We start from the raw sequence: 27,141 nt of genomic DNA on the forward strand, positions 1-27,141 counted from the left end.
TTAAACCTGGGATCAGGGAGGTGCTGACGACAAGGGAACAGAAAGATGTTCTATGGGTGCATTTATTCATTCATTCATCGGACATTTTTTTTATGCATGCACCCAGTAAGTTCAAGTCACTGTGCTAGACAATGGAAGAGATGCAATGGTGAATAATACACAATCTCAAGTGTGGGGAGGTTATTTGGGATGGGAGACATTGTGGAGCAGGGTAGCAAGAGGTGGGGTACTCTTTCAGCCTGTATCCATCCTTCCGCACCAGACTCAGATACACATTACCCTCACCTCCACTCTTCCCACCGCGGGCTCCGGGCTTTGTGCTCTGCGGTTGAGAGCCTCTGGGAACCAGGAATGATTCGGGCCTGTGAACAGTGTGGAGGCAAAATAATAAAAACAAGGGAAACTCCTCCTTGGTCTAATTTGCAAAACTAAGACTCATACAAAAACAAACAAGTAAGCAAACAACAATAACAACAAAAACAAATAGCCAAAGTCTCTAAATACACAGTAAAAGAGTGTCACTGTCATCAGGGAGATGGAGGTCTAACTCAGTGAGAGCAAAGAAGAGTGGCTCCTTCCAGCAGGGGGAATGGTGCAGATGGTGATGGTGGGCAGGAGAAGAGCCTCAGGGAAGGCATGGTTCCTGAGAGGAGGCCTTGAGTCTGGATGAGATGAAATTGAGATGGGTAGCGATGGCAAGACAAGCTGGGGAGGCAAGGAAGGGTAGAAAGAACGTTTTGGGGGCAAATAAGACGTTGTAAATAGAACACAGTGATGGGATGAACATGGCCTGATAGAAAATAGCTCTTTGGCTGAGAATATATATGTTTACTCTGGAAAATATTGGAAGGCTATTCTCTAGAGAGCTTTGTATGCAGACTAAGACCTTAACCTATGACTAGGCTACAGTTTGTGGGGGAGTTCTCCTGTCACCCATCACTTACTAACCCTAGACTTTTCCACAGCCTGAAGGAAGGTCCCTGGGTACTGTGGTGTAATGCCCTGCCTCTGGGCCACACACACAATTTGAAAGCAACACACCATGAAAGGCCAATAAATGCTTGGAACCCTTTCTGAAACTCAAAGGTGTCTTACCGTTCATTGAGTGATTCATAAAACTAATATCTCATGGAAGTATAATTAATTTATATTTAAAATAATGTCTTACTTTATAATTTAATAATGTCCTGGCATTGTTCCAGGCCTTGGGAGTATAACACCAAACAAAAAATAAAGTCCTAGACCCAAGGAGCTGATTTTCTAATTAGGGAGAAGCAGCCAGTGAATAAATGTAGTGAATCGGGGTTATCAGGCAAACTAAGGCAGCATAAGATATCGAGAAAGATGGTGTTGGTGGGTTAGTTTACAGAGGGTGGTCAGAGAAGAAGACTTTTTTGATAACTGAGTGCCATTTGGGCAACAACATGACTGAAGTGAGGGAAAAGCATTCCAGGTAGAGGGAGTTTGGGGGAATTTGGTCAGTTCTATAGTCAATGGAAGGAGGAGGGACATTGCTAAAATCTACTGATGATGGATACATACACATCCTCTTCAAGGTGAGGAGACAGGTAAGGGAAAGCCAGTGCTGTATGCTTGATCCAGAAACAATCCCATGATGCTATTGGGAGCTTCGCTCTGTGGGCAATTCTGGGTGTTGTTTAATGTAGTTTTCTTAGGATGGAGGCAAACAAAGTTTTCCAAAAATATCTCCATAAGCCCTGATTTTGGTGAGCAATCCTGGATTAGGAAAATATTGTGGTTTAGAACTCTTCTATTACACTGAAGGTGGTTTTTGCAAGAAGAGTATGAATTTTTTTTAAAGGGTAGTGGGTTGCTAGGGTTGGAGAAGTCCTTCTTATAAGTCAGTTGTTTATTAATCCAAGAAAAGGCTTCTCCTTTGAGGTGAAAGGGAGGCTACATCTTTCTTGCCCACTTGAGCCGACAACTCACCAATGAGTAGTGTCAACGTTTTCTTTGGCAGATGAAATCGCTGTTAAAACACTACAAAATTTGGTGTATTTCCCTGTACCTACAACTGCCTATGACTTCCCCAAACCTTATGTAAATATAGTTGGAAAGCTAAAAAAAAAAAAAAAAAAAAAAAAGCATGTGTAATAAAAAAAGAATGTGCATGGAAAAATTGGTAAGTGGAATGAGTCTCATATTTTGGTATATAGTGTGTTCCTAAGAAAGAGAAAGTTGAACCATAGATGTACTCACTCCTTGAGGGCTAAATACAAAAAGAACAAAAAAACAAAAACAAAAACAAAGGAAAAGAGAAAAGAAAAGAAAAAAAGAAAAGAGTGCTGATTTTTAAAGAAACATTTAGGCGTTATTCAAGAGGCCTTGTCCATATTAATTAAGATTGGGGGGTGTTTCCTCTTATAACTAGTGTCATACTTTGAAAATATTTTAATTTTATTTTCATAAGATAAGGGAAAATGTAATCTGAAAAGAATATAAACACTTTTCTCTATTCTTTTTTTCAGTAATGACATTTCTTTAAGTGTGATCTTACCTAAAGACCTCTTGTTGAGGAAATGAGATGTGTTTGAATGTGCTTTGCTGGGCTGCTGCGAAGCTTTTCTGTTTTGGCTCCTGACGGATCTTAACCATGTACATGTCAAGACCTCTCAAATAGTGGCACATGTGGTGAGTATAAATGGATTATTCAGCTCCATGCTCATCAAACAGGGAGTTTTAAACTAGAAGAGGAAACCTATCCAAAGAGACTTAAGCTTGTTCTGTATTGGTCCCTGGAATTAAGCATGCATACATATGTACATATATATTTGCATCCATACATAAATCTCTAGAAAAAACAAAAATTCTATTTTTCCTCTACTTGTGACCACTAACCTTTTTCTTTTTTCTCCAAAGCTCTTGGAAGATGGCCCAGGGCTGCCTTAATGGTTCCTTTGTTCCTTTACAGAGCAACAGACTCTTGACCATGAAACTCTAGCCTGTGTGCAGATCTAGGTTCTGCCTCGCACCTGAGGAGCCATCTGCCTGAAGCCTAGAACCCTGGAGTGACCCTGTCACCCTTTGGAATCCTGGTCTGAGCCAGCTGCTGGTGAGTGGGATGAATGAGAGCTGGGGGAAAGAGGGTCTCTTCCTATCTGCTCTAAGGTGGTGTGCTTTGGAAATAACTATCTATCATCTATCTATCTATCTATCATCTATCTATCTATCTATCTATCTATCATCTATCTATCTATCTATCATCTATGACAGAGAGTACTTGAGAGAGAGAAAGTACAAGCAGGGGGAGCAGCAGAGGGAGAGGGAGAATCAGACTCCCCACTGAACAGTGAGCCAGGACCTTGGGATTATGACCTGAGCTGAAGGCAGATGGTTAATGGACTGAACTACCCAGGCGCCCCTGGAAATAAATACTTTTGAACAGCCCGCCTGACCTAAGGAAAATCCAGGAAATGGGGTATAGAGTCAATTGCCCTTTTTTGGAAATTTTCTTACTCTCTAGAGCAGGTCCAGGATAAATCAAATACTTGAGGCTTGGGTAAAATACATTTGATCCCAACTTGCAGCAGTGGACAGAGGACCCCCTGGGGTAGCTCATCTTTTTTTGACCACTTTGTAGGTCTGAGAAATTGAGTCTGTAACCTAACCTCCTTGAGTTTCTACTACCTTGGTTCCTTAATGGATAGCAATTTCTTCCTCGTAGTGGGATTGTGATGCTTACATGAGACACTGTTTGGAGAGGCTATTATCATTCTTGGCACCTAATGCCTGATGTACATTCATTCCCTACACTTGACTAGGAAGAGCACAGGAGCACTGGCTTAGTGTTCAGGTCTTATGGCAGACCCGACTGACTTGAACTCATGACGGTAACTATTTCAGATTCAGTGGTGAAATCATATGAAATTCCACTTTCTTAAAATCAGCATTAATTCACACAGTTAATTCATGCAATTCTGCTAGACTCTGTGCTAAGCTCTGGAGATATCGATGATACAGTCCTTATCTTTTTTTTTTTTTTTAAGATTTTTATTTTTTTATTTGACAGACAGAGATCACAAGTAGGCAGAGAGGCAGGCAGAGAGAGAAGGAAGGGAAGCAGGCTCCCCGCTGAGCAGAGAGCTCGATCCCAGGACCCTGAGATCATAACCTGAGCCAAAGGCAGAGGCTTTAACCCACTGAGCCACCCAGGTGCCCCGATACAGTCCTCACCTCAATGCAATTCTGAGTTTAGGGGAAGGCCCAGCACATCACAGACAAGGATTACTTGGAGTCAATCAAGCAAGGATGATGGAGGATGAAAAGGTAGTGGGGGCATTTTTAATAAGGACAAGGAATTAATCATATGGAGTTGGCTCAAGGAACCTACTTTAAAAAATGTGGCTCTTAAATACATTCATTCTAGAATGTATTCTAGAATGTAGTCTAATTTTTATGAGTAATTTTTATGTCCCTCTTAGAGTTAACTACAAAAATTAAACCCACTTTATTACCTTGTCTTATTATGTGCTCCTATGTTGTGTTTTTTTGTTCGTTTGTTTGTTTGTTTTGGGGTGGTTTTGTTTTGTTTTGTTTTCTTTTTTTTGTCTTTGTTTTTGGTAACTTCCAGTCCTATTTACCAAGAAAACTACTCTTTCTCCCATGTTTTTTTCCAATCATCACATCAAAAGTAGCAGGCACTCAAATAACTAAATTCACTGAGCTCTCTAAAAAATGTAGATCTTGGGGCCTTGGGTAGGTTAAGTGACCAACTGGTGATTTCAGCTCAGGTCATGATTTCATGTGTCAAGAGACTGAGACCTGCCTGGAATTCCACACTCAGTGGAGGGGTCTGCTTGGGATTCTCTCTCTCTCTCTCTCCTTCTGCCCACTTGTATGCACTCTCTTTCTTAAATAAATAACTCTTTTAAAAATGGCTCAGTGGGTTAAGCCGCTGCCTTCGGCTCAGGTCATGATCTCAGGGTCCTGGGATCGAGTCCCTCATCGGGCTCTCTGCTCCGCAGGGAGCCTGCTTCCCTCTCTCTCTCTCTCTGCCTGCCTCTCCATCTACTTGTGATTTCTCTCTGTCAAATAAATAAATAAAATCTTTAAAAAAAAAATGTAGCTCTCCATGGGTGTGTTGTCCATGCCGCCAAGACAGTGCTGAGGTCTCTGAGCACCACAGACACATGTGTCTAAGTTCACTGCTTTCGAGGCACACAGATACATGCCTGGTCTCCACTGCGTGGGGACATGAGGGTTCATTCACATGTATTCAGCCTGAATAAGGAATGAGCATTACCTGGTCTTGTGGTCATTGTGTAACACTACGGCATACTTTTGCTTGAGTTTACTGTTATAACGACTTGTGGGTTCAAGTTGTGTTTATATGGCCCTCTCACAAACAAGGAGAAAATGAAAAGTTTCGATTAGCAAGCTGATGACCTTCATGGGCACTTGACAATTCTATTATTTTCTAACTTGGCCAAGTGAGTGAAGTATTTTAGGAGGTAACAGGCACAGATTCGGAAAAGCATTCTATCTGGTGTAGGTTATTTTTGTCCAGGCTTAACTTCTTGAAGATCTATCTTATACGAAACCAGGGTGCATCCCCACATGAGGCTTCACGTTTACTTTTGCCGAAGAGGTTAAAAACCTCATGGGGAGACCGAGGTGCCTGGCTCTGCAGGCCTCAGGTTCATTTATAGCGTGACTGCCCCTTCTACCACACAGGTGGTGGAAGGGGTGTGGGTGTTGCTGGTGAACTGGCCATGGTGCTCGCTGCTTTGATTTGGCAGGGTGTCAGGGAGAAGAGTAAATACCATATTCCTAAAAGGTAGACCAATTGCTGGCTTTTTTTCTCAAGATACTTTCTTTTCTTTTTCTATTTTTCTTTTTTTCCCATTTGAAGTGGTCTGTGTGAGATACAGATGGCGAAGTGATTCCATGATGCATGGCATCTCACACTTCTTAACCAATTAGAAAAGGCTGTTGAGAATTACATGGAATTAATCCCATCCAGAAGGTCTAGGGACAGCCTCAAGGACTCAAACTCTAGCTACTAGTTTACAATGTCACAAGAGCCCCTTGATGGGATTAAAGCTGTGTATTTCCTGACAGTTTGTCTATTATTTCTTGTGAACTCTGTGTGTGTGTGTGTGTGTGTGTGTGTGTGTGTGGCTCCAACTGTGTCAGCATTTGTCGGGGGTTAGCAGTAAGCTCTCACATTCATTTTATTCAATCTGCCCAGCTATGAAGCCTTTGGAAAATGGCCACTTCTTTTATACTTATAAAAACCATGCCATTTAGTTGACTTCTCTTGACTTTTTTAAGTGTTTGTTTTGAAGTTTCATTTATACAGGAAATAGGCATAATCACCAATAAATTTAACTTTAATAACTCAGACCCTGGGAGTCTTTCCTGGTTGGCAAAAACCTCCCTACATACTGCAAATCCTCCTTATGGGATATCCTATTTCTTATCTGGAGTTGAAAGTCAGGATTAATCCAGATGATTAAGAAAATCTTTCTAAAAGATACCCTGCATCCTCTTTAAAATTAAACTCTCCTTGGAAGTTTCCTTTCTTTTCTTGGTAAAATCATAATGTCAATGATAAAAGTAAAAGTAGATCACAGGAGTTTGGGTATTTTTCCCTAGATATGTTTAAAACTCAAAGATAGTAGGATCCTCCCCATCTCTTAGACCACAAAAAATGACATTACAATATAATTTTCAATCTAATTACTAATACTCAATACACATTTTACTATATTCAATATACTAAAGAAGATGCAAGAGTATATAAAGGAGAAGTTTTTGATTCTTTCAGTGACGTTATCCATTTGAGAATCTCCCACATCGTATGTACCACATGTATGTGCTTAAGGGAGTACGCATACACACATGTTCACACACACACATTCACAGAATTCACCCGCTCTGTAAATTCTGAAGGCCAGAAACTTTTCTGCCAATAGCATTCCTGAAGATTTCCTTTTCTTCCTTTTTGCTTTCTAAGGCATGGAACTCTAAGACCCCTTCCCAGACAATCAGATATGCTCTAAAAAGTAACATTAGCCATGGGAAATATAGAGGGACAAGGGATATGCCACAAACAGGGATAAACACCTTCCTCAATGCAAACCTGCCAGATCGCTTCAAGCAGAGAACTGCTCCTTGTCCTTGTCCTTGTCCTTGTCCCCTGTGTGGCCTCTCTTTCCTGCCCAGGGACCAATAAATCAGGGCTTTCCCTCCTAAGTGACCCACCATGGGAGGCTTAGATAAGGCGCAAAGTTGCCCTCAATAGACTTCAAACCCCCACCTCTGGAACAAAATAGGAAAGTTATACTTTTCTTAGCACTCTATCTAGGAGAAAAAACCCAAGGAAAACATCCACTGGACAAAGCCTACTTTGTGTGCCGAGAAACCCTGATCTTGGACAATTGTCTCTAGTCTTATTTATGCAAGAAATGAATTTTCAGAGGTCTAGCAAAATTATCAGCAGCGAAATTATAATACTTTATGTTTATTTGGTTAGTACACTCTCCATTATCTAGGGGAAGAAAACAGTCAAAAAATTTTCCTTAAACAAAAAGTTACAGAGGAAAGAATAAAATGTTCATTTCTTAATAGGAAAGCTCTCATTTGTGAAATGCCCTGATATGATAAGAAAAGTACTTTATGCCAAACCTTACAAAACTTATTCTATGCCTGTGATGTGTGTACATATCATATGTTTATGCTTTTTTCTTATGTAGTGTATATATATGTATACCTAACATGCATTATTACTCCAATCCTTTATGTGTAAACAAGTGCAACTATGAGACCAGCTGGCTTTTCTTGACTAACCCCAAGTCCAAGTAGGTTTTAAATGAGAGGCAGTGTTTTCAGTTTGTGGGAGAGACAGGAAGTGGAGGGGGAGGTGAAGAGCAATAGAACAGAGAGAAAGCGTAGGGGAAGCATGGGTTTAGGGGCTCCATGGCCCAGGGTCTCAATCCCACACTTTAATCATTAATAGACCCCAATAAATATCTTTTTATTTTGATTTTTGAGCTGTAATATTAGGGCAATAATAATATCTCCCTTACAGACCTGCAGTCAAACGTGTAGAAACCTCCATTGTAAAGCAGGCAGGAGAACTCAGCTTTGAAGACAGTTAAGTGCAAGAGGTAGGTAACTGCAGATGACTTGGTTTTTCTTTCTGCCTGCCCTGGAGAGGACAAGGGGTCTTGAGAAAAGTTTGCGACATTATGCCAGTGAATTTTTAAAGTAGAGTCTGTTGTCCACTCAACAAACATCTATTACTGATTCAGGGCCAGGCTGTGAATTCTGCAAAATGATTCAGGGAGCTGCAGATGTTTGATTCGAATTTTATTTGAAAAAAGGATACAAATGGCAGGTGTGTTCGATGTGCTGAATATGAAATTAACTCTCTCTTTTAAAAAGATTTTATTTATTTATTTAAGAGAGAGATAGAGAGCATGAGCAGAGGCGGGGGCAGAGGGAGAAGGGGGAGCAGATTCTGCACTGAGCAGGTAGTCCGACATGGGGCTCCATCCCAGGACCCCGGAATCATGACCTGAGGTGAGGGCAGATGCTTAACCGTCTGAGCCACCCAGGAGCCCCTAAGTTAACTCTTAAGACACCACTCATGTCTTAACTTGTACACTCAGGTTAACTCATTTTTGTGTACACTCAGAATATAACTTTTCCTGCCTTCTCTGAAAATATTTTTTTATTTCTAAATGTGCCATTGATTAGGAACATAATGGTGTTTGAACACTCGTTTAAGAATTCAGGCCCGGGGCGCCTGGGTGGCTCAGTGGGTTAAGCCGCTGCCTTCGGCTCAGGTCATGATCTCAGAGTCCTGGGATCGAGTCCCACATTGGGCTCTCTGCTCAGCAGGGTGCCTGCTTCCTCCTCTCTCTCTGCCTGCCTCTCTGCCTACTTGTGATCTCTCTCTGTCAAATAAATAAATAAAATCTTTAAAAAAAAAAAAAAGAAATCAGGCCCACTCCTGTGTGTTCATATACAAGCAAACGACTTGTGTTATATCAATGCTGGTCTTGGTTAAATGCTATATCAGGCCTGGGGATCTGCCCAAAACATGCTCTGTTCCCCATGTAACGACATGTTTGGGCAAAAATAAATGACCGGCTACCTTGTTTGACAGTTTACAACACTGTAAATTTGAGTGCTTCTCTTTCGGCTTTTATATTTATGAGAAGGGATGAACAGTTATTACATATAGTCGATGATTCAGTCTTTGAAATGAAATATTCTCACCCACTTTTTCAGAGAGTATGTGGAGATTGCAAGGGGAGCTATGCAGAAGTGTTACCCTTTGTAAAGACTTCTAGGGGCGCTTAGGTATCTCAGTCCTTAAGTCTGCCTCGGGTCATGATCCCAGGGTCCTGGGATCGAGCCCTGCATCGGGCTCCCTGCTAGTGGGTGGCACGCTTCTCCCTCTCCTACTCCCCCTGCTTGTGTTCCCTTTCTCACTGTGTCTCTCTTTGTGAAATAAATAAAATCTTTAAAAAAAAAAAAAAAGACTTTTGTGGATGAATTAGGATTTTTCTTTGTACTGTGCAACCAAAATGAAGTATAGCAAAAAATGAAATACTGAGACTGATTTCAAATTACTTTCTAAATAAAAGTACCGCGTAGTGCTCAATGATTAATTTAATAATAAGTCAATGTTATACATTAATTATGTAGAAGAAATACACTAGTAAAATAACATTTGTCTGTTTCTATGCTGGGGTATCAAATGCTATTGAACAAGTATGAAAACCATGGCTCGAGGTATGACTTTCTCCAAAAGGAGGGTCATGGGAAGAGAGTAGCAAAAGTGCAACAAAAGTTCCACTTAACACAGTGCTCTTTTCCTTGTTTCTGGAAAAAATGGAAATGCAAGCCCCAGGATTGTAGTTTGCATGGTAACATGGACACAAGTATTCTATGACACAAGTGAATGTTAAATAGAATTTGAGTGAGATGGTCTCAAATCATGTTTTACTCATTTTATGCATAAAGTGCCTTTCAGAAAAGTGTTTTCAAATTGTATGTGTTCCTTCCTGCAGACTCAGAACCATGCATGTATCTGGCCAAGGCTCGTGTGGATTCTTCTGGTTCTGTGGGGCTTGTTTCTCCTTTAACTGAAATATTAAAGCGTCCTTGATTCTTTAAAAATTGTGAGAAATATCACTTGGATGTTCAAAAACAAAAGCACAAGCTTTATAAATATTCCTGTGAGAATATTTCCCTGCTGTGGTCCACATTTAGAGTGAAGTACATTCTCTGTGTCCATCATTGTTCTATTAATACCAAGGACCAAACACTTCCTGTTTCAGGGCCCTACAGACTGAGAGGAAGGAAAGAAGAAACAGAGAGAGAACTGCCTGCTGATGCTTCCCTTTTGATGAGGATTGGAGGGAGGCTATATATTGCCTCCAAAGCTTTTGGGCATTTGTGGGTGGGATGGAGGTATTAGAAAACCTGTATCGATACAGTGCCTTGAGTGGGTAACGATGTCGATTATTACTCCATTTATAGTCTTGATAGTTACATGTTAGCCTTTGCATTAGGGATGATTTACAGTTACTTTTTGATTTGTTGCACCTATACTAGACAATTAAATAGATGCAAATTCCCACATAGAAACTAGGAATATATCTTATGTATCTTCTTCTCTAGGGCATTCATGTGACAAAACTGTCTTCCTAGTTGCCCATGTCCTCGTCACCTGTCCGCCAGATTCTTTTGATCCCCCTGGTCCAGTGAGGTGACCTGCCTCTCCTGAGTTCGCAGGTTAGCACTGGTGGTATCAGCCTTGCTGATGCTACTTCATTTCTCAAGCTCCACCTTTCTCTAGTGTTCCTTCTTCTCGTGGACTTGTCCTACATTTTTGTTTATTTTCTGTTTCTAAAACTTATGCCTTCTTTACTTCTATGTCCATCTTCCTAGGTTTTCAACAGGACTCTCCTGCATAGCACCCAAATGACCTGATGTAAATTCTGTCATTTTTCATTTTGGAACTATGCTCTCCATCCCTTGCCCTTTTCCTAAGTCTAGGCTAAGATGACCAAGGTATTACCTCTCTCAGAACTGGAACAGCCCCTACTGGTCACCACCCAACTAGACTGAACAAGAACTAGTGGAAAGATCCTGGATCATCCAAACTCTTTCATCCCCTACACGAGTCACTTAAAACAAAAGACACTCAGAACTAATCATGTAAAAATCCTGCCAATGTAAAAATAAGCAAAACTTCAAAAACGTGTTAAAACACGTGGAAAGGGATCCTTATGCTTAACTCAATATACGTTTGAAATCATTGTTTTTTCTTTTACAAAATAATTATGTGTGGCAAGAGTAACCTAGAGGTCAAATTTGGTCTGAGTTCTTAAGATCCAAGTGTGATGGGAACTTGTTCTGTGTTCTCGAGCAAGTCACTCCTTACATTCATTTCCCTAACTACAAAATGGAGATTATGCCTCCATCCTGAAGGTCCTGGGGCTTACTGTCAGAGAAGTGTTTTGAAATCCACTACTGAAAGGTGCTCAGCAAGTTCAAAGCACTAATATTAAGAAAGGTTTATATCATATATATAATGCAGTAAATCCTTCCCATAAGTATAAAATGATTCTTCCTAGTTTTATTCCTTACACAGATTAAAAGACCTTCAGTTTCTTCAAAACTATCAACTTAACACAGGGCTCCAGCTGTGTACACGCACAAAACTCTTCCCGTTTGCCCCATGAGCTGAGCCCAAGACAAAAGAACACACTACTCACGAGTGTGACTCATGTGAAAATTAAAACTTCATGCTCCATTTTATTAAGGGCCTTGCTTTCTTTCAGTGGGTTAGAATAATTGGGAATAAAGATAAACACTGTAAAGTAAACATGGACACTGAATTAGTCCAATAAAGTAAATGTGAGTCAACTGCTCACCAGCAAACCCAGTGGACAAATGGGGGAACTTCAAGAGTCTCAAAGCTATTGATGAGTCCAATCCATTATTTCCCCAAGCACTTTGAGTATATTATCTGAATCGATAGAAACAATGCTTAATCGTAGAACACATAATAATGGTCACAATTAGGGTTTTATTCAGGAGAATAGGGATCCCAGAAGAGAGCACCTGGCTGGCAGCATGAATGGTTAAGGGAAAGGGTGAAGGCCCAACAGAAGTGATGGTATCACAAGGTTATAAAGGTAGAAAAGATGAAAGATGACATTCCATGTGTGCCGGGTTTGTGCCAGGCAGTACGCTAAGCACCTCACATGCACTCTTTCATGGAATCCTAATATGGAATTTGCAAGATAGGCATTATATCTCTTCCACAGTATTGAAGCTGAGAACTTGGGTCATTTTTCCAGGTATTAAATAATAGAACAAGAATCTCTCTGGATTCATATGAGTCCTAGTTGAACTGTTTCTACCACATTCTGGCACCATTTTGGGGAAAAAAGTCTGTTGGTTCTGAAAACTGTTGCTAGGTTTTTTATTATGATTTGTTAATAAGCACACCAAAATAATACAGTTAGTTTTCCTCTTGGCTTAGTGTATCTCTTTAACTTCTGTGTGGCCATATTTCCTTTTCTTCAATCATAGTTGGATTGACAATCTGTTTTTTAAATAATTAGATTGAATTCTGCCTTAAATATGATATTGGTGGTGAAAATATACACATAGCAACTATAATGCTGGGTATCTGCCTTATGTAGTGATGATAAAGGTGAAGAAGCATTGAGATGAAATTTGAGAATCTTAGAGAAATTTTGGCAAAAAGTATAGGAAAAGAACAATTTTTTGAACACTTCTCTCAGGAAATTTGTTCTGAGTTGTGTACTAGGAAAGGAAAATCCTAGTTCTTGGAAATTCTATGAGGAGAAACCAATATGTGGATTTTTCTGAAGAAAGCAATTTTTTTTTAAGATTTTATTTATTTATTTGACAGACAGAGATCACAAGGAGGCAGAGAGGCAGGCAGAGAGAGAAGGAGAAGTAGGCTCCCTGCTGAGCAGAGAGCCTGATGCAGGGCTCTATCCCAGGACCCTGGGATCATGACCTGAGTCAAAGGCAGAGGCTTTAACCCACTGAGCCACCCAGGTGCCCCAAGAAAGCAACTTTTGTCTCAACTCTTTCTATCCCTCAGTGTCTGCCTCCAGAGAGTCTCTAGAAAGGACTTTCATCTTGTAAGATTAGCTCTGAACTGTCTCTGGCCACCTAGTGCCGCTGGATTCCTTCTGTACTCCCCTCTCTCCATTGCTCTCTAGGCTAGCTTTCTTTACTTCTCCGATCTCCAGTTTCACTCCCCTGGCAGTTTCTCTCTCTTCTCTGTGACCCTGGGGCTGAGGACTGCCTTTGTTTCTGTACTAGATGCTCATACTTCTAGCTGCTTTCAGGACAGCATCTGGGTTCTCTCCCTTGTCCATCAAACTGAAGGATGAACAAGAGCAGAGAGCCACAGTGTTTCTTCTTCACTGACTGGAAAAGCACTAAGTTGCTTCTCATCAAGGGCTGGGGGCAGGGGGTTTGTGGTGAGGATCCATAACTGGAAGTCCCTGTGGGGGCTTGATATTCATTAACTTGGACAAGTCTAAAAATGGCAAGGAGGCTAGCCTTGGCACTCCCAAGCGTGCATTTTTTTGGGTGCATGGTATTTGGAAGTAGCATTTGAATTCCACATTGTTTTAAAGTGGCTTTTGCTCTCTCAGATTCTGATGGTAAGTATCTCTATCTCTATTACTGCAGAGAGTGAGATTGAAGCTCAAGCCTACTGCTTTTGAAACACAGCTCTGAGAAGACATCCTGATCTCTGGCACATGAAACTACCTTAGTACTAGGACTAGGAGAGTTTGGGTTTAGGAGCTTGCTCTGCATTTTTTTTTTTTTTAATTAAAAATTGCTCCATTTACAATGTCTCTCTGCTAGTTTTTTTTTTTTGTTACCATTTTTTTTAACCTTCAAATTTTAAAATTCTTTTTTTCTCACTCACTCTATTTTTGACTTTTGTTTTTATAAGCTATCATCTTCAAGAAAAGCAGGAATGATTTAAGTTCACAAAGAGAAAAATATTCATGTATACCAGCCCTATACAATAGAACTTTCTGAGATGATGAAGATTTTCTGTATCTGCCCTTCCCTTCCCAGTACAGAACTCACTAGCCATATGTGGCTACTGGGGGCTTAAAATGTTGCTCGGGTGGCACTAAGCAATGACAACACACTAGAGACTTGGGGGGAGAATTATGGAGAAGAACAAGGTAGGAAAAAAGACTCCTTTAATTCTATGATTAAAGTCCTGGATTGCTTGATGTCTCCCTACCCCTCCTACCCTGAAAAATGGTTCATGTGCATGCAACCTGCCAGAATAAACACAGCAAACACTTATAGAACTGAAATATGGTATGCAATACCACATTTTCAGATTAGACTCTGAGAAGTACACAGGTAAGGGAGACCAAAATAACACTGCAAAGGTTTTAAAACTAAATTGACATTCAAACTACAGTCCACCAAACCGAATCAAGACATGTTCAGGGTTGATTGCCTGCTTAAATATATGACTTAAAAAGAAACCTGATTCTTTAACATAATACTCAAAATGTTCAGGAATCAATCCAAAATCATTCATTATACCAAGAACCAGAAAAACCGTAACTCAAATGAGGAAAAACAATAACATATGCTCTGCCAAGATCACACAGAGGTTGGAATTAAATGACAAGGTTTTTAAGTAACTGTCATAAAAAATACTCCAACAAGCAATGCATGAAACGGAAAACTGAAACAAGAAGCAGTGGGAACATACAGAAAACAATAAAACAGCCGACCTAAATTCTATTGTATCATTAATTACTTTAAAAGCATCTGATGTATTTTCACTTAAAAAGGGGATTCCATGGTATAATAAAAGTTGTAAAAGAAAAAAAAAAAGCAAATGTCTTAGTCCCCTTTCCTCAGCTGCCGCTGAAGTGCTCGGAGGCACTTCATCCAGCCACTGGACCACACCATGGCTTTCCTCTGGGAGCACATTTTCGTGGACTCAGCCCTCATCCTACACAACAATGAGGTGCTGGTCATGGAGGATAGTATCAATGCCCCCATTAAAGCAGTGGGTGTAAAAGTTGAACCTTTCTGACCCTGCTGGTTTACAAAGGCCCTGGCCAATGTCAACGTGGGGTGGGAGGGGCAGTCTGCAATGTTGGGGCTGGTGGTCCTACCCCAGCAGTTGGTGCTGCCCCCGCAGGAGATCCTGCTCCCTCCACCACTGCTGCCCCAGCTGTGGAGAAGAAAGTGAAAGCAAAGAAAGAAGAATCAGAGGAGTCTGATGATGACATGGCCTTTGGTCTTTCTGACAAAACCTCTTCTGTAACCTGTTCAATAAAAAGCCAAACTCTTAACAATCAATCAATCAACCAACCAACCAATCAATCAACCAATCAATGTAAATGGCTCAAACACGCCAACTAGAAGACAAAGATTTGCAAAATGGATTAGAAAATGTGATCCAACTATGTGCTGTCTACAAGAAGCTCAGTTCAAATATAGGTATGATATAGCTAACGTAAAGCACAAGAATGCAAAAAGGTATATTGTGTGAACATTATTTAAAAAAAAGCTGAAGTGTCTGTATGAATATCAGCCAAAGTGGACTTCAGAGCAAAAGAGAACAAGGACAAAAAGCAGTGTTACAAAGTTATAAAAAGGATCAATTACTTAAGAACATATAACACTCCTAGACTGATGATTCACAGACCCGTACCCCTGAAACAAATAATACATTATGTTAATTTTAAAAAGAACATATAACACTCCTAAATATGTATGTTCAAAGCAGCAGAACCTGCAAAAATATGAAGCAAAAATTGCAAAACTGGAAGGAGAAATAGATATCCCACAACTATAGCTAGGGCTTCCCTTAGTAATTGATAAACCACCAGCCAAAAAAATTCAGCACAAAACTGGAACATGAATGTTTGTAGCAGCTTTATTTGTAGATCAAAAACTGAGAGCAACTTAAATGCCTTTCAGCCGGTGGATGGCTAAACAAATTATAGAATATCCATTGCTAGAGACTGAATGTGAACTCCCACCTTTCAAATACATATGTTAAAGCCCATTGTGATAGTATTTGAAGGTAGGAGCTTTTCCGAGGTGATCATGAGGGTGGAGTTTTCATGAATAGGATTAATGTCCTTATAAAAGACAACCCGAAGAACTCTGTTACCCCTTTCCAACATGTGAGGACACAGGCAAAAAGATGGTTGTCTGTGAACCAGAAAGTGGGCTCTTGCCAGATAACCTAATCTGTACACAACTTGATCTAAGAATTATCAGCCTTCACAGCAATAAGAAATATATTTCTGTTTTTTTAGTAAACCATGCAGCCTCTGGCATTTTGTTACAGCAGCCCATGTAACAAACACATACCTTGGAACACTACTCCGTGATAAAAGTGATAAAAGAAACAAATTATTGTTAAATGCCATAACCTGATGGATTTCCAAGGCACTATGATGTATAATGAAAAGCTAATTACATTCGTGTTACATTATCAAAAGGACAGTGTGGAGGGACAGTGTGACTGTAAGAGGTGATGAAACAGTTGGTGATAATCTTAATGATAATCATGGTTATATAAATCTATCTACATGATAAAATGTCATAGAACTATACAACCCCCAAAATGTGCATATTAAAACAGGTAACAATCCAAACCATATTATTATTAGATTATAAAAATTAGATAGATAATAGTATGGTACCATCATCAATTGGTTGGCTTTGACAACTCTGCTGCAGTTATGTAAGATATTATTGGGGATAAGGGTCCATGGTCCCATGGATCCATGGGAACTCTCTGTACTATTTCTGCAACTTCTGTGTGAGCCTTAAGTTATTCCAAAACAAAAATATCCTTTTAAATGTGGCTAAATTAACCGACGAACTGAATTTTTCATTTAGTTTGATTTTTATATATTTAAATAGCTGCATGTGACTATTGGCTTTAGTATTGGACCATGTAGGTCATTACTAAGTTTTGTCAAGTAACTTTTTGATTTCCATTTGTTTTTATTCCTAGGCTCCTGAGGAAAGTTTCATGTATGAAAAATTTACCCAATGCATAAAATATAATGCATATTATTTCACTCTCCTGTTATCAAGTACAGTACTGTGTACCACATTGGAGCATAATGAACTTCAAGTTTCAAAAAGCAATGCATTTGGTCATTTTATCACTTTCCATCCCATTCCGATGACTATTGTGGATAGGTGAACGTTAATAGCTCAGCTAGGCTGTAAAGGTTTTTAAGACTCAACCTTGTTTTGTAAGCTCACTGAATAGGAAGAGGTCTATAGTTGTTTAGAACCTTAATTATCTCTTTTTACTGACAAAATCTGAGCAAATCCCTAGGAATGAACAGTTGGTCTTTGGACTTTCCCTGCCAGAATAAGTGACTTTAAATCTTTGCCAGCACAGGTTAAGAGATCAACTCATTTTTCAGAGCCCACAGAAGTCAATCTCCTCTGACTTGCAGAAGGGGTTTGATTCTGTCCTCCCTTTTCATTCATCCCCTTCAACTTTTCCCAAAGCATCCTCACTCTAGATAAACGATACAAGCTTACGATGAGGCAAATTTGTGGTGTGCTGGCTCAGCCCCCCTCCCTCCCTGCCCCAGCCCCACACAAAAGCAAGAGTCTAATCATAATGAACTGCCCAAGCTTTCCTGGGGGGGTACTCAGGGGTGGAGACATTTAAGGTTATTTTGGGATCGGTTGCTGTAAAGCTCTCCTTCTAACCACTCCTAAAATGGTGATGGAGGCTGTTAGGACCCCTCACCTTGGGGAAAGACTAAGCCTGATTGTCTAGAGATTTCAAAAAAGGAATATTAGGATTCTCTTCAGTGGCATATGGGGGGTAGGGAGTGAACATTAATACCATCATTGTTTAGGATTGCCAGCTCGTGATGATAAAGTGCATACTGACTTAGTTGGTTTCAATCACTGTTTAAAATTCTCTACAGATGGTGCACCCACTTTCACCTGTACCAGGGAAAACTATTCCTATCATCCTTCCTTCAGAAAGCCACTGGTTTTCTCCCTTCTATGTCCAGAGCTTTCACCTTTCCAGACAGACTGAGGGAGATTCAAATATGACCCTAAAGTGTCAGTTCTGAAAAAGCAGGAGATAGTCTGTTTCCCTCTTGATGCTCTCTAACAGTTAACACAATGCTTGGCTCTAATTGGCATTTAGGAAGTTATTTAAATAAAGAGAAATGAATTAGTTTATATTTCACAGACAGAAGTGACCTTTTTTTTTTTCTTTCTTTCTTTCTTTTTTTTTTTTTTCTTCATGCTAAGAGATGACTTCACAAAATAGATTCCTCCTCAGTTAACTGAAAAATACTTTCTCCGGAGAGGTAATTCCCATTTGTTCAAAGGCAGTTTTCCAGGTAAAGGAGCAGCTATTGAGCCATTAGCTGAAACCGGCTAACACTAGGTTTGAGATGAGTACACTGGCCTGAAGAAAAGGGATCTTGGCAGGACACCAACAGCATCTAGGGTAGTCTATTGTACCACCTGTATCCAGTTGTTTCTCCATCCTGGAGGAGATTTTCTGAGGTCGGGTTGTGTTGTTTAGAGGTGGGATTCAGCAGCTGACTGACATCAACTGGTTGAGTCATTCTATCTGCAGCTATTTCATGACTGGTGAATTAACTGGAGCTGATGAAGACCATGATCCATCCATTTAAATCTTTGAGGGTGGGACCAATCTCTGCCTTTCCATCTGGGATGTGGTATTGTTTCTGATGCATTATCTTAAACATTTAAGGGGGCTACTCTTTTTACACCAGTCATTATGAGGGTTTTCACAAATGTTAAATGCACCGATGCTGATTATAATATTAGCGAGTCGGAAATAGCTGTAGGATGGGTTCATGAATGCTGGGGACCCACTTTGAGATGGACCCTGAACTCACAGGAGGATCTCTCTAACAGGAGGATCTGTGATGGTACTCTTGGTCTTTCGGTATCATAGTCAACTCAGAGCCCTGATTCAACAACCCACTTTCCCCAGCATATGTTTATTTGAGTAAATGGCCATTGGCCCCTTTGTAGGAAGATGGGAGAAACACTGCTATATACACATACCATGGTGTTGCAAGATCCTTCCTCACAGAAACTTGCCATTACTTCAAGCAGTAGGTTACGGGTCTAAGAATTAGCTCAAGTCTGTAAATTGACTAAGAGATCATGATTTTCCACTCAGGTGGTAGACCTTAACCTTTTGCTCATCTATTCAAGATCTGTTTTAATTGGTGATACACATTAAGCAAGACCCTTATCACCTGCCCATTGATCTCATTCTGGAAATACTATCTTCCATTAGGGAACTTCAGAAATCTCTTTGAGCAGAGCCTGCTCATCTCTCTGTTGTGGACTTTGATCATCATGCCCACCTTGCTTCTGGCCATCTGAGATCTATCATCCCCATTGTTATTGGGGAGCAGAGGTTAATAGCAGAATCTCTTATCATTAATCCTAATCTACATGGGACATCCACTACTGAACTTCTCAACAATGCTGCTGCCCCCCTCATCTAGGAGAGAAAGTTACAATATTGTCAAAGGAAGCTCCCCAGGGAAGAAAGCAGCTCTGAGCCTCTAGCCGCAAAAACTCACAGCAGCTATAAATTGGATACAACAGGTTGAAGAAGGGAGTCTGGACAAGGCAGATATGGTATCTGCTGTGGGGTCTTTCCTTTCTGCCCCAGATCCCTACTACATGGCTTTGTCTCAGTCCTTGTAGGTAATGATGTAATCTGTTCACATGACTGTCCCTCACCTTACATGCTTTCCTTATTGTGTAATTTAGTTTAATCTCAATCCTGAGGTATTTTTCTAATGAAGTTTATATGCTCTTTCTGAGCCCTGCATGGATAATGACTTTGACCAACTTAGCTTTGTTTTCCCTGCTAGAAAAATTTTTCAAAGATCATCTTTCTTTTTCTTAAATTTTTTTTTAAGATTTTATTTATTTATTTGAGAGAGAGAGAGCATGAGAAGGGAGAGGGTCAGAGGGAGAAGCAGACTCCCTGCCGAGCAGGGATCCTGCTGCAGAACTTGATCCTGGGACTCCAGGATCATGACCTGAGCCAAAGGCAGTCGCTTAACCAACTGAGCCACCCAGGTACCCCACAAAGATCATCTTCCAATCCATATAACTCACACCAAATAACTACTGATTTTCTTTCCGATTAAAAAGCATCCATAATTCTTGTAGTAAACTTGAAAAGAAAAACATAAAAGGAAAGATAATCTAATCTTGCTCTCTGAATACAACCACTGTTAACCACTGTTAACAATTGGATTTACTCCCCAATACTTCTGTGTATGCATACAGATACATATATCCCCTATTTTTTTTAATTTGTTTTTTAAAGATTTTTTTTTTAAATTTATTTGACAGACAGAGATCACAAATAGGCAGAAAGGCAGGCCGAGAGAGAGGAGGAAGCAGGCTCCCTGCTGAGCAGAGAGCCCGATGCGGAGCTCGATCCCAGGACCCTGAGATCATGACCTGAGCTGAAGGCAGAGGCTTTAACCCACTGAGCCACCCAGGCCCCCCTCCCCTATTTTTAACTTAACATGACTTTATTTTAAATTTATCATGCCCTGAAAAATAGTATTTGTAAAACTCTTTTTAATGACTGTATGATACATTGTCATATGATTATACTATTATTAATTTAATTACTTTATTTATACATTCCCTTAGTTTTGGAGATTTAGATTTTTCTCAATGTTTCAGTTGTTATTATAAACGACATGGTAGTGAACACATTTTTTAAATAACTGAAGAATGGTTGACATAGAATGTTCTATTAGTTTCAGGTATACAACATAATGATTTGACAATTCTAAGCAATGATGAACACAGTCTTTTTGTCTACTTTTCTAGTTACTTCATTCATACAGTAATCATTTAGTCAACAGATATTTACTTAACTCCTATTGTAAGGGCCTATTTAGCCAGAGCGGCCCCACTTCGGTTGAACAGCCATTTTGTTGTTTACACAGTAAAACTTAAATTGACCCTGCCTCCCCCACCCCCAAGGGGACCTTATTTAAAAGCAAGTCCGGGAAACCAGTCCCAGGTAACAAAGCCCAAATACAAGGGCAGGGCAGGTCAGATGGAGATAACAGCCCGAATGCAGGGATGAGTCAGGACACGTGGAGACATCCAATCAGTGGGGCGCACATACTGTCTCCCTAGCTACCAAGGAGTGTGGGCCCCCCCTTTTGGGTGCCAATTCTCACCAAGGTGATAGGCTAGTTCAAATGTCTACTGTGGGGTAAATTGTAGTTCAATTGGCCACCCGTGTGTGACCTAGCATGACTGTGCAGCTTTCTCTGTGTATTGCAATCTCATTGGCCATCTGGTGGCCAGGCTCAACCTCATGGCCTTTGCTCTATAAAAGTTAGTCTGTGTGGCAGGGAGAGGTCTCGCTCTCTGTAAGAGGGGAGGCCCTGGCCGGTTGGTTTGATTCTCAATGCTTCGTGCGAAATAAAGCTTTGCTTGACCTTCACTTTGTTATCAGTCTCGCTCCTTTAATCATGGACCCATTATTGGGGGACCCAACATTGGGGACCCAAGATTATGACAAGCCAGAGGCACTGCGTAATCAGCGAAGCACACAGCAAAAGACAAGCCAGGCACTCCCTGCCCTCCCTGCCACCACGGTGGGTTATGATGTGCCAGGGAAGAAACTTTAGAAATTACTGCAATTGCAAGAGTGATGATGACTACAGAGAGGAAGTGCAGAAAGTTTTGTGTCTTTGTCAGCTTGGGTCATCATGACAAAGAACGATAGACTGGTAGCTTAAGCAGAAATGAATTTTCTCACAGTCTGGAGGGTAGAAATCTGAGATCAGGGTGTCAGCATGGTCAGGTTCTAGGAAAGTTTCTCTCCTTGGCTTTCAGGGCCACCTTTCCGTTCAGTGCTCAGGTGGCCTTTCCTTGGTCATGTGTGTGTACCAATGTGTGTTTATAAGGTGCCTAAGTCTATTACATTAGGAACACTCTTAAGACCTCATTTAATCTTGGGGCGCCTGGATAGCTCAGTGGGTTAAAGCCTCTGCCTTCAGCTCAGGTCATGATCTCGGGGTCCTGGGATTGAGCCCCACATCAGGATCCCTGCTTGGTGGAGAGCCTGTTTCCTCCTCTCTCTACCTGGCTCTCTGCCTACTTGTGATCTCTGTCAAAAAGTAAATAAATAAAAAATCTTAAAAAAACACAAAAAAACCTTATTTAGTCTTATCTCTAAAAGCCTTATCTTCTAACACAGTCACATGGGGGGGTGGGATAGGTTTGGGCTTCAACATATACATTTGAAGCGGACAAAATTCAGTCCATAGCATTTTGGGAACATTTCAGGAGACAGTCTAGATGAATATTTTTTCAAATGTTTAAAAGAAATTAGTGTTTTAGAGATTTTATTTTTAATTTTATTTTCATTTTATTTATTTAATTAATTATTTTTATTTTATTTTAAATTTATTTTAATTTAATTTAATTTTTAATTCTTTCAAGATTGCCTGACTTAGCAAATAAGAATACAGAATGTTCAGTTATATTTGAATTTCAGATAAACGGCAAAACATTTTTAGTGTGAGTATGTCTCATATAATATTTGGTGTCCTGTGTTTTCTCTGGCAATCCTTCTTTTCATGCTTTAATGTGGTCAATGCTACCTTTTAATCCATGTAAGGGATCATAGCCTATGTATTTGTTATTCTGAAGGATACTTACATGTTTGTTTATTGCATTTATGTGTGAACAGTGAAATTAAGTATTTTTAAAGTGTCCATGGGGTGCCTGGGTTGCTCGGTTGGTTAAGCATCTGCCTTCGACTCAGGTCATGATCCCAGGGTTCTGGGGTCTAGCTCTGTGAGGGGCTCTAGCCCCATGATGGGCTCTATGCTCAGCAAGAGCTGCTTCTCCCTTTCCCCCTTCCTGCTGTTCTCTCTGCTGTGTTCTCTCTCTCTGTGTCAAATAAATAAATTAATTAATTAATAAATATCTTTAAAAAACATGTCCAAGTAAAATTGATTGCTACTTTGTCTGACATTTTTGTGGGTAGACACTTAAAAGAAAAGCTATTCTTTTTTTTTTTTTTGTCAAATTTGTAAGCCTCTGTTATTATTTAACTAAAAATTTTTATTTTTATTTTTTACACTATATCTGTTTCTAAAGCATTAAGACATATATATACTTTTCTTCACCTTAAAATAAAATTTTAAATGGAAGGAGGCCTGTTTGAGAAAAAGCATTCTCGATTCCTTAATAATTCTTCATGGAACCCCCCATTATGCAGAGAACATTTAGCTCTCCTTGACAAGTCCATACTCCTTGAAAACTACTTTTTATAAATATTCAGAACAATGTGGCAATGGTGTAGGGCTTTCAAAAGACGTGTGGCTGCACCTTCCACATTAATTCTTTGTTCTGAGGCTGCCATTCACTGTATTTTAGGCAAGGTAGCTCTTATCTCGAGAGTAGGGTTTCAGCTGCTAGAATACTTTCTGACTCTCAATCTCTTTCTCTGCCTTAAAGGCTTTATAACTGTTCCTTGAAAAACACTCAAGCCAAGAAGGTGGTACAATTAGCATTTGCCTCAATACTCTCACAGAAGCTCTCCCCAGGATAATTTTACACTAAGCCACAGACTCATTATGCGATTTTTTTCAAAGGATTACCAATTGGAAACAAGAGCTGAAATGTATCCTATATGGTACAATTGTACATACAAAGTACTAGCGTCTTAAGAGACACAGTGTCACCCTATCTATGGAATCTAGCTGCCCAACGAAATATTCAGCCAATATTTATTACATGGCAGTATCTGATTTGAATGTCAATGTCCTCTGAATTTCTTTACTGGTCTCCAAATTCCTTTTCAGATTTCCTAAGAGTGCTTTTCTTTCTCTTCTCACCTCTGAGTCCATAAACACAGTGCATTGTCTCGCTTACCATCTCTAAAGAAGCAAGCTCTACTTGAATGACACAAGCAAGCTTCCAGGATACAGAGTGCTGAGTTGTAGTGTTGGCGATGGAGAACATAAGAACATGCAATTATGCTTTGCTCTTAGTTAAATTTTGATTTAATCAATTCAGACAATGTGAAGCTGTGAATTAAAAATACTCTTGTGAAGGATTAGAAGGAATACCTTGGTTTTCTGCATCAAAAGAAGGCACATGTTTATTTAGAAGTCTGAACTAAAAATGTTTTACTACAGAGTTTTAAGGAACAGCTGTTTTGCATGCACTCTTCTTGAATTCCAACAACTTCAGCCCCTTCCAGGACCCTAAGCTTCATAGGGATGGGGAATTTTGTTTACTTTGCTCATTTCTCTATTTCTAGTGCCGGGAGCAGTATCTAGGGCATGGTATATTCTCTTCAAATATTTATTGAATGTATGAATAAATAAAATACAACTCCCCCAAATGTGCTTCATTTCATTTTCCCAGCATATAATCACGAACAAATGCTTGGTGAAGTAAGAGGGATACTCATAATTAGCACGAATTTCATTCCTACTGTCAAGGTGGGTGTTCATCGGGTGTTCATACCAACTCTTTCTAATTGATGTTTTCAGAACTCCCCTTGCCAAACATTAGTGACTTTTGTCCTGCCATGTTTACATACCTGAGACCAAGCACAGGCACTTTTTGAAGTTAATTAAAGATTCACTTATGTTAAACATTTCCGGATGATAGCAAGAGACCAACTTGGCAGACAGTAGGAATAATCTCTAGTACTTCCCTCTGTGATTTTTCTCAGACAGGTCTTGAAGGGTCTGGTCCTAATGGGATTGATAGAAGCGAGATGGGGTGATTGGGAGATGCTGTGCTACTTACTGCCTACAGCAAGAGAGTGCAGGTGAATTCAGGGACAAAGATCACCAGTTTCCTCCTTTGTATATCTGAGTGCGTGTTCCCCACGACAAATATAAAATCCCCTAGCTGGCTTGGGCCTGCCACCCAGCGCTTTTCTGGTATGCCTTTCATTTATTTGTTGTTGTGTGTTTGAAGGCTAACTTTTTAAATACCAACTCAAAAGATTACCTTATCAAATTGCTTCCCAATTTGATCATCTCAAAGTACCCTTTTATTTACTTTCTTCCATGATCCATTCAGTTTTGAAAGAGTTTTATCTATATAGAAACTGTATTTATAAACTAATAATTAATTTTCCGTTTCTGTTTTCTTTTAGAAACTCTGCTTCTCAGAGTTTCTCATCAGAAAGTGAAGAGAGCTGTTTCCACAGGTGTTGATTTAGTTCCAGCCAAGAGCCAGAGACTCCACATTAAGTTTATCACGGGTAAAATAGATGACTGTCCCGGGGCTCTTTGAAATAGTCAAAGTAGTACCTGAGGACCTCTGGGGTCCCAGCCTGAGCATCACATTAGACTGTACATTGAGACCAACTGGGAAGCTTGAAAACACTAGTTCCCAGGCCCCATTCCAGACCAATTAAATTAAGATTTCTGTGCCCTGGAGCGACTTTATTTTTTTGAAACAATAAATTCATGTGGTTAAAAAAGTCCAGCAATACAGAAGAGTGATTTTAATGCATGACTACGGTTAAAACCACTGCACAGTGTAACATATCTAAAGCAAATGTTAAAAACAAAACAAAAGTAAAAAAAAAAAAAAGAAAAAAAGAAAGGAAAAAGGGGAAAGCCTTTCTTGAAGCACGCATCCAGCCCTGTGGAAAAGACTTTTGGAACTCTGGGTCTGGCCTCTACCGTGCTCAAAGCAACTCTCAGGGAAAGTGATGGCAGAGGTGTCCCCTCTCGGCTAAAGCCTTTTCCTTCCTAGGGCCCAGTCTCAGTAACAGAACAGGGCACCACCAAATTCAACAGGGAACAGGAGTGGGAGCTCCAACTTAAGATGTCTCAGGATTAAATTCCCTGCATCAATTAAATATGTGGGGACACCATTAATTTCTCAATTGGTGCTCTTCCTGCCAATCAATCCTGCATTTGCAAACAGCTCTCTCTCATTCCCACACAGCTTTAGTGTCATCCCTTCTCCCCAACTCAATGCTTGCAGGATGTTCTACACTTCTGGTGGTCCCTGAGGCCCCACCTCTGGCCCCCTTGCTCCTGAATGGTGACCATTCAAAACCTCAAGAGAAGTGACATGTTTATTAAAGATGTCCAATATTACACTTTAGGCTTTACAGATGAACAGAAGCATTCCAAGGGAGTAGGGATATTTTTGCTGGAAAATTGCCTGTAGGAAAAATTGCCTACAAAAGACAAAATTGATAAGAAGAAACAAACAATTAAATGAATGCCAAACATCTTAGGAAATGTGAAAATTCTGATTCAATATATTTCCAACTGTCTTGTGAAAATAAATACAGGAGACTTCCATATGTTCACTTTGAAATTTAATGTATTTTGTAGTACCTTATTGATTTCAGAAAACAAATACCCAGGCTTTTATGACTTTCATGTCTTTCTGAAAGCTGGGCATCTTAAGGGTCCTCAAAAAAGCCCTCTGGCTAAGTTAGGGAATGTAGAATTATGACTAGCCTCAGAGGCAGCTTAGCTGATAGACAGAACAAAGGCTTTGGAGAAGGCTAGACCTGGGGTTAAACCTATTTTCTACTCTTGGGGCTCCTGGGTGGCTCAGTTGGGTAAGTGTCTGCCTTTGGCTCAGGTCATGATCCCTGGGTACTCGGATTAAACCCTGCATCGGGCTCCCTGCTCAGTAGGAAGTCTGCTTCTCCCTCTGCCTCTCCTCTTTCTCTCTTTCTCAAATAATAAATAAAATCTTTAAAAAAAAATAATACATTATATGTTAATTTTAAAAATCTTAAAAAACCCCCAGCAACCTATGTTCTACTCTTGACTAGCTGCATGATTGTAGGCAAATTACTGAACATTCATAAAGCTCACATTCTGTATCTGTAAAGTGACACTGATAATACCTGTTCCACAGAGTTGTTAGAAGAATTGAATGAGCAATGTCTACAAAGTATTTAGCACTGCATCTGTTGTTTAGGAATATTTCACACATATTGCTATCATTATTATTCAAAAAAGCAGATGACATCCCCTTTCTTCAAACAGTTCAAAATCTTTGAGG

This window comes from Mustela nivalis, assembly GCF_964662115.1.
Source record: "Mustela nivalis genome assembly, chromosome: 5".
NCBI classification, from domain to species: domain Eukaryota; kingdom Metazoa; phylum Chordata; class Mammalia; order Carnivora; family Mustelidae; genus Mustela; species Mustela nivalis.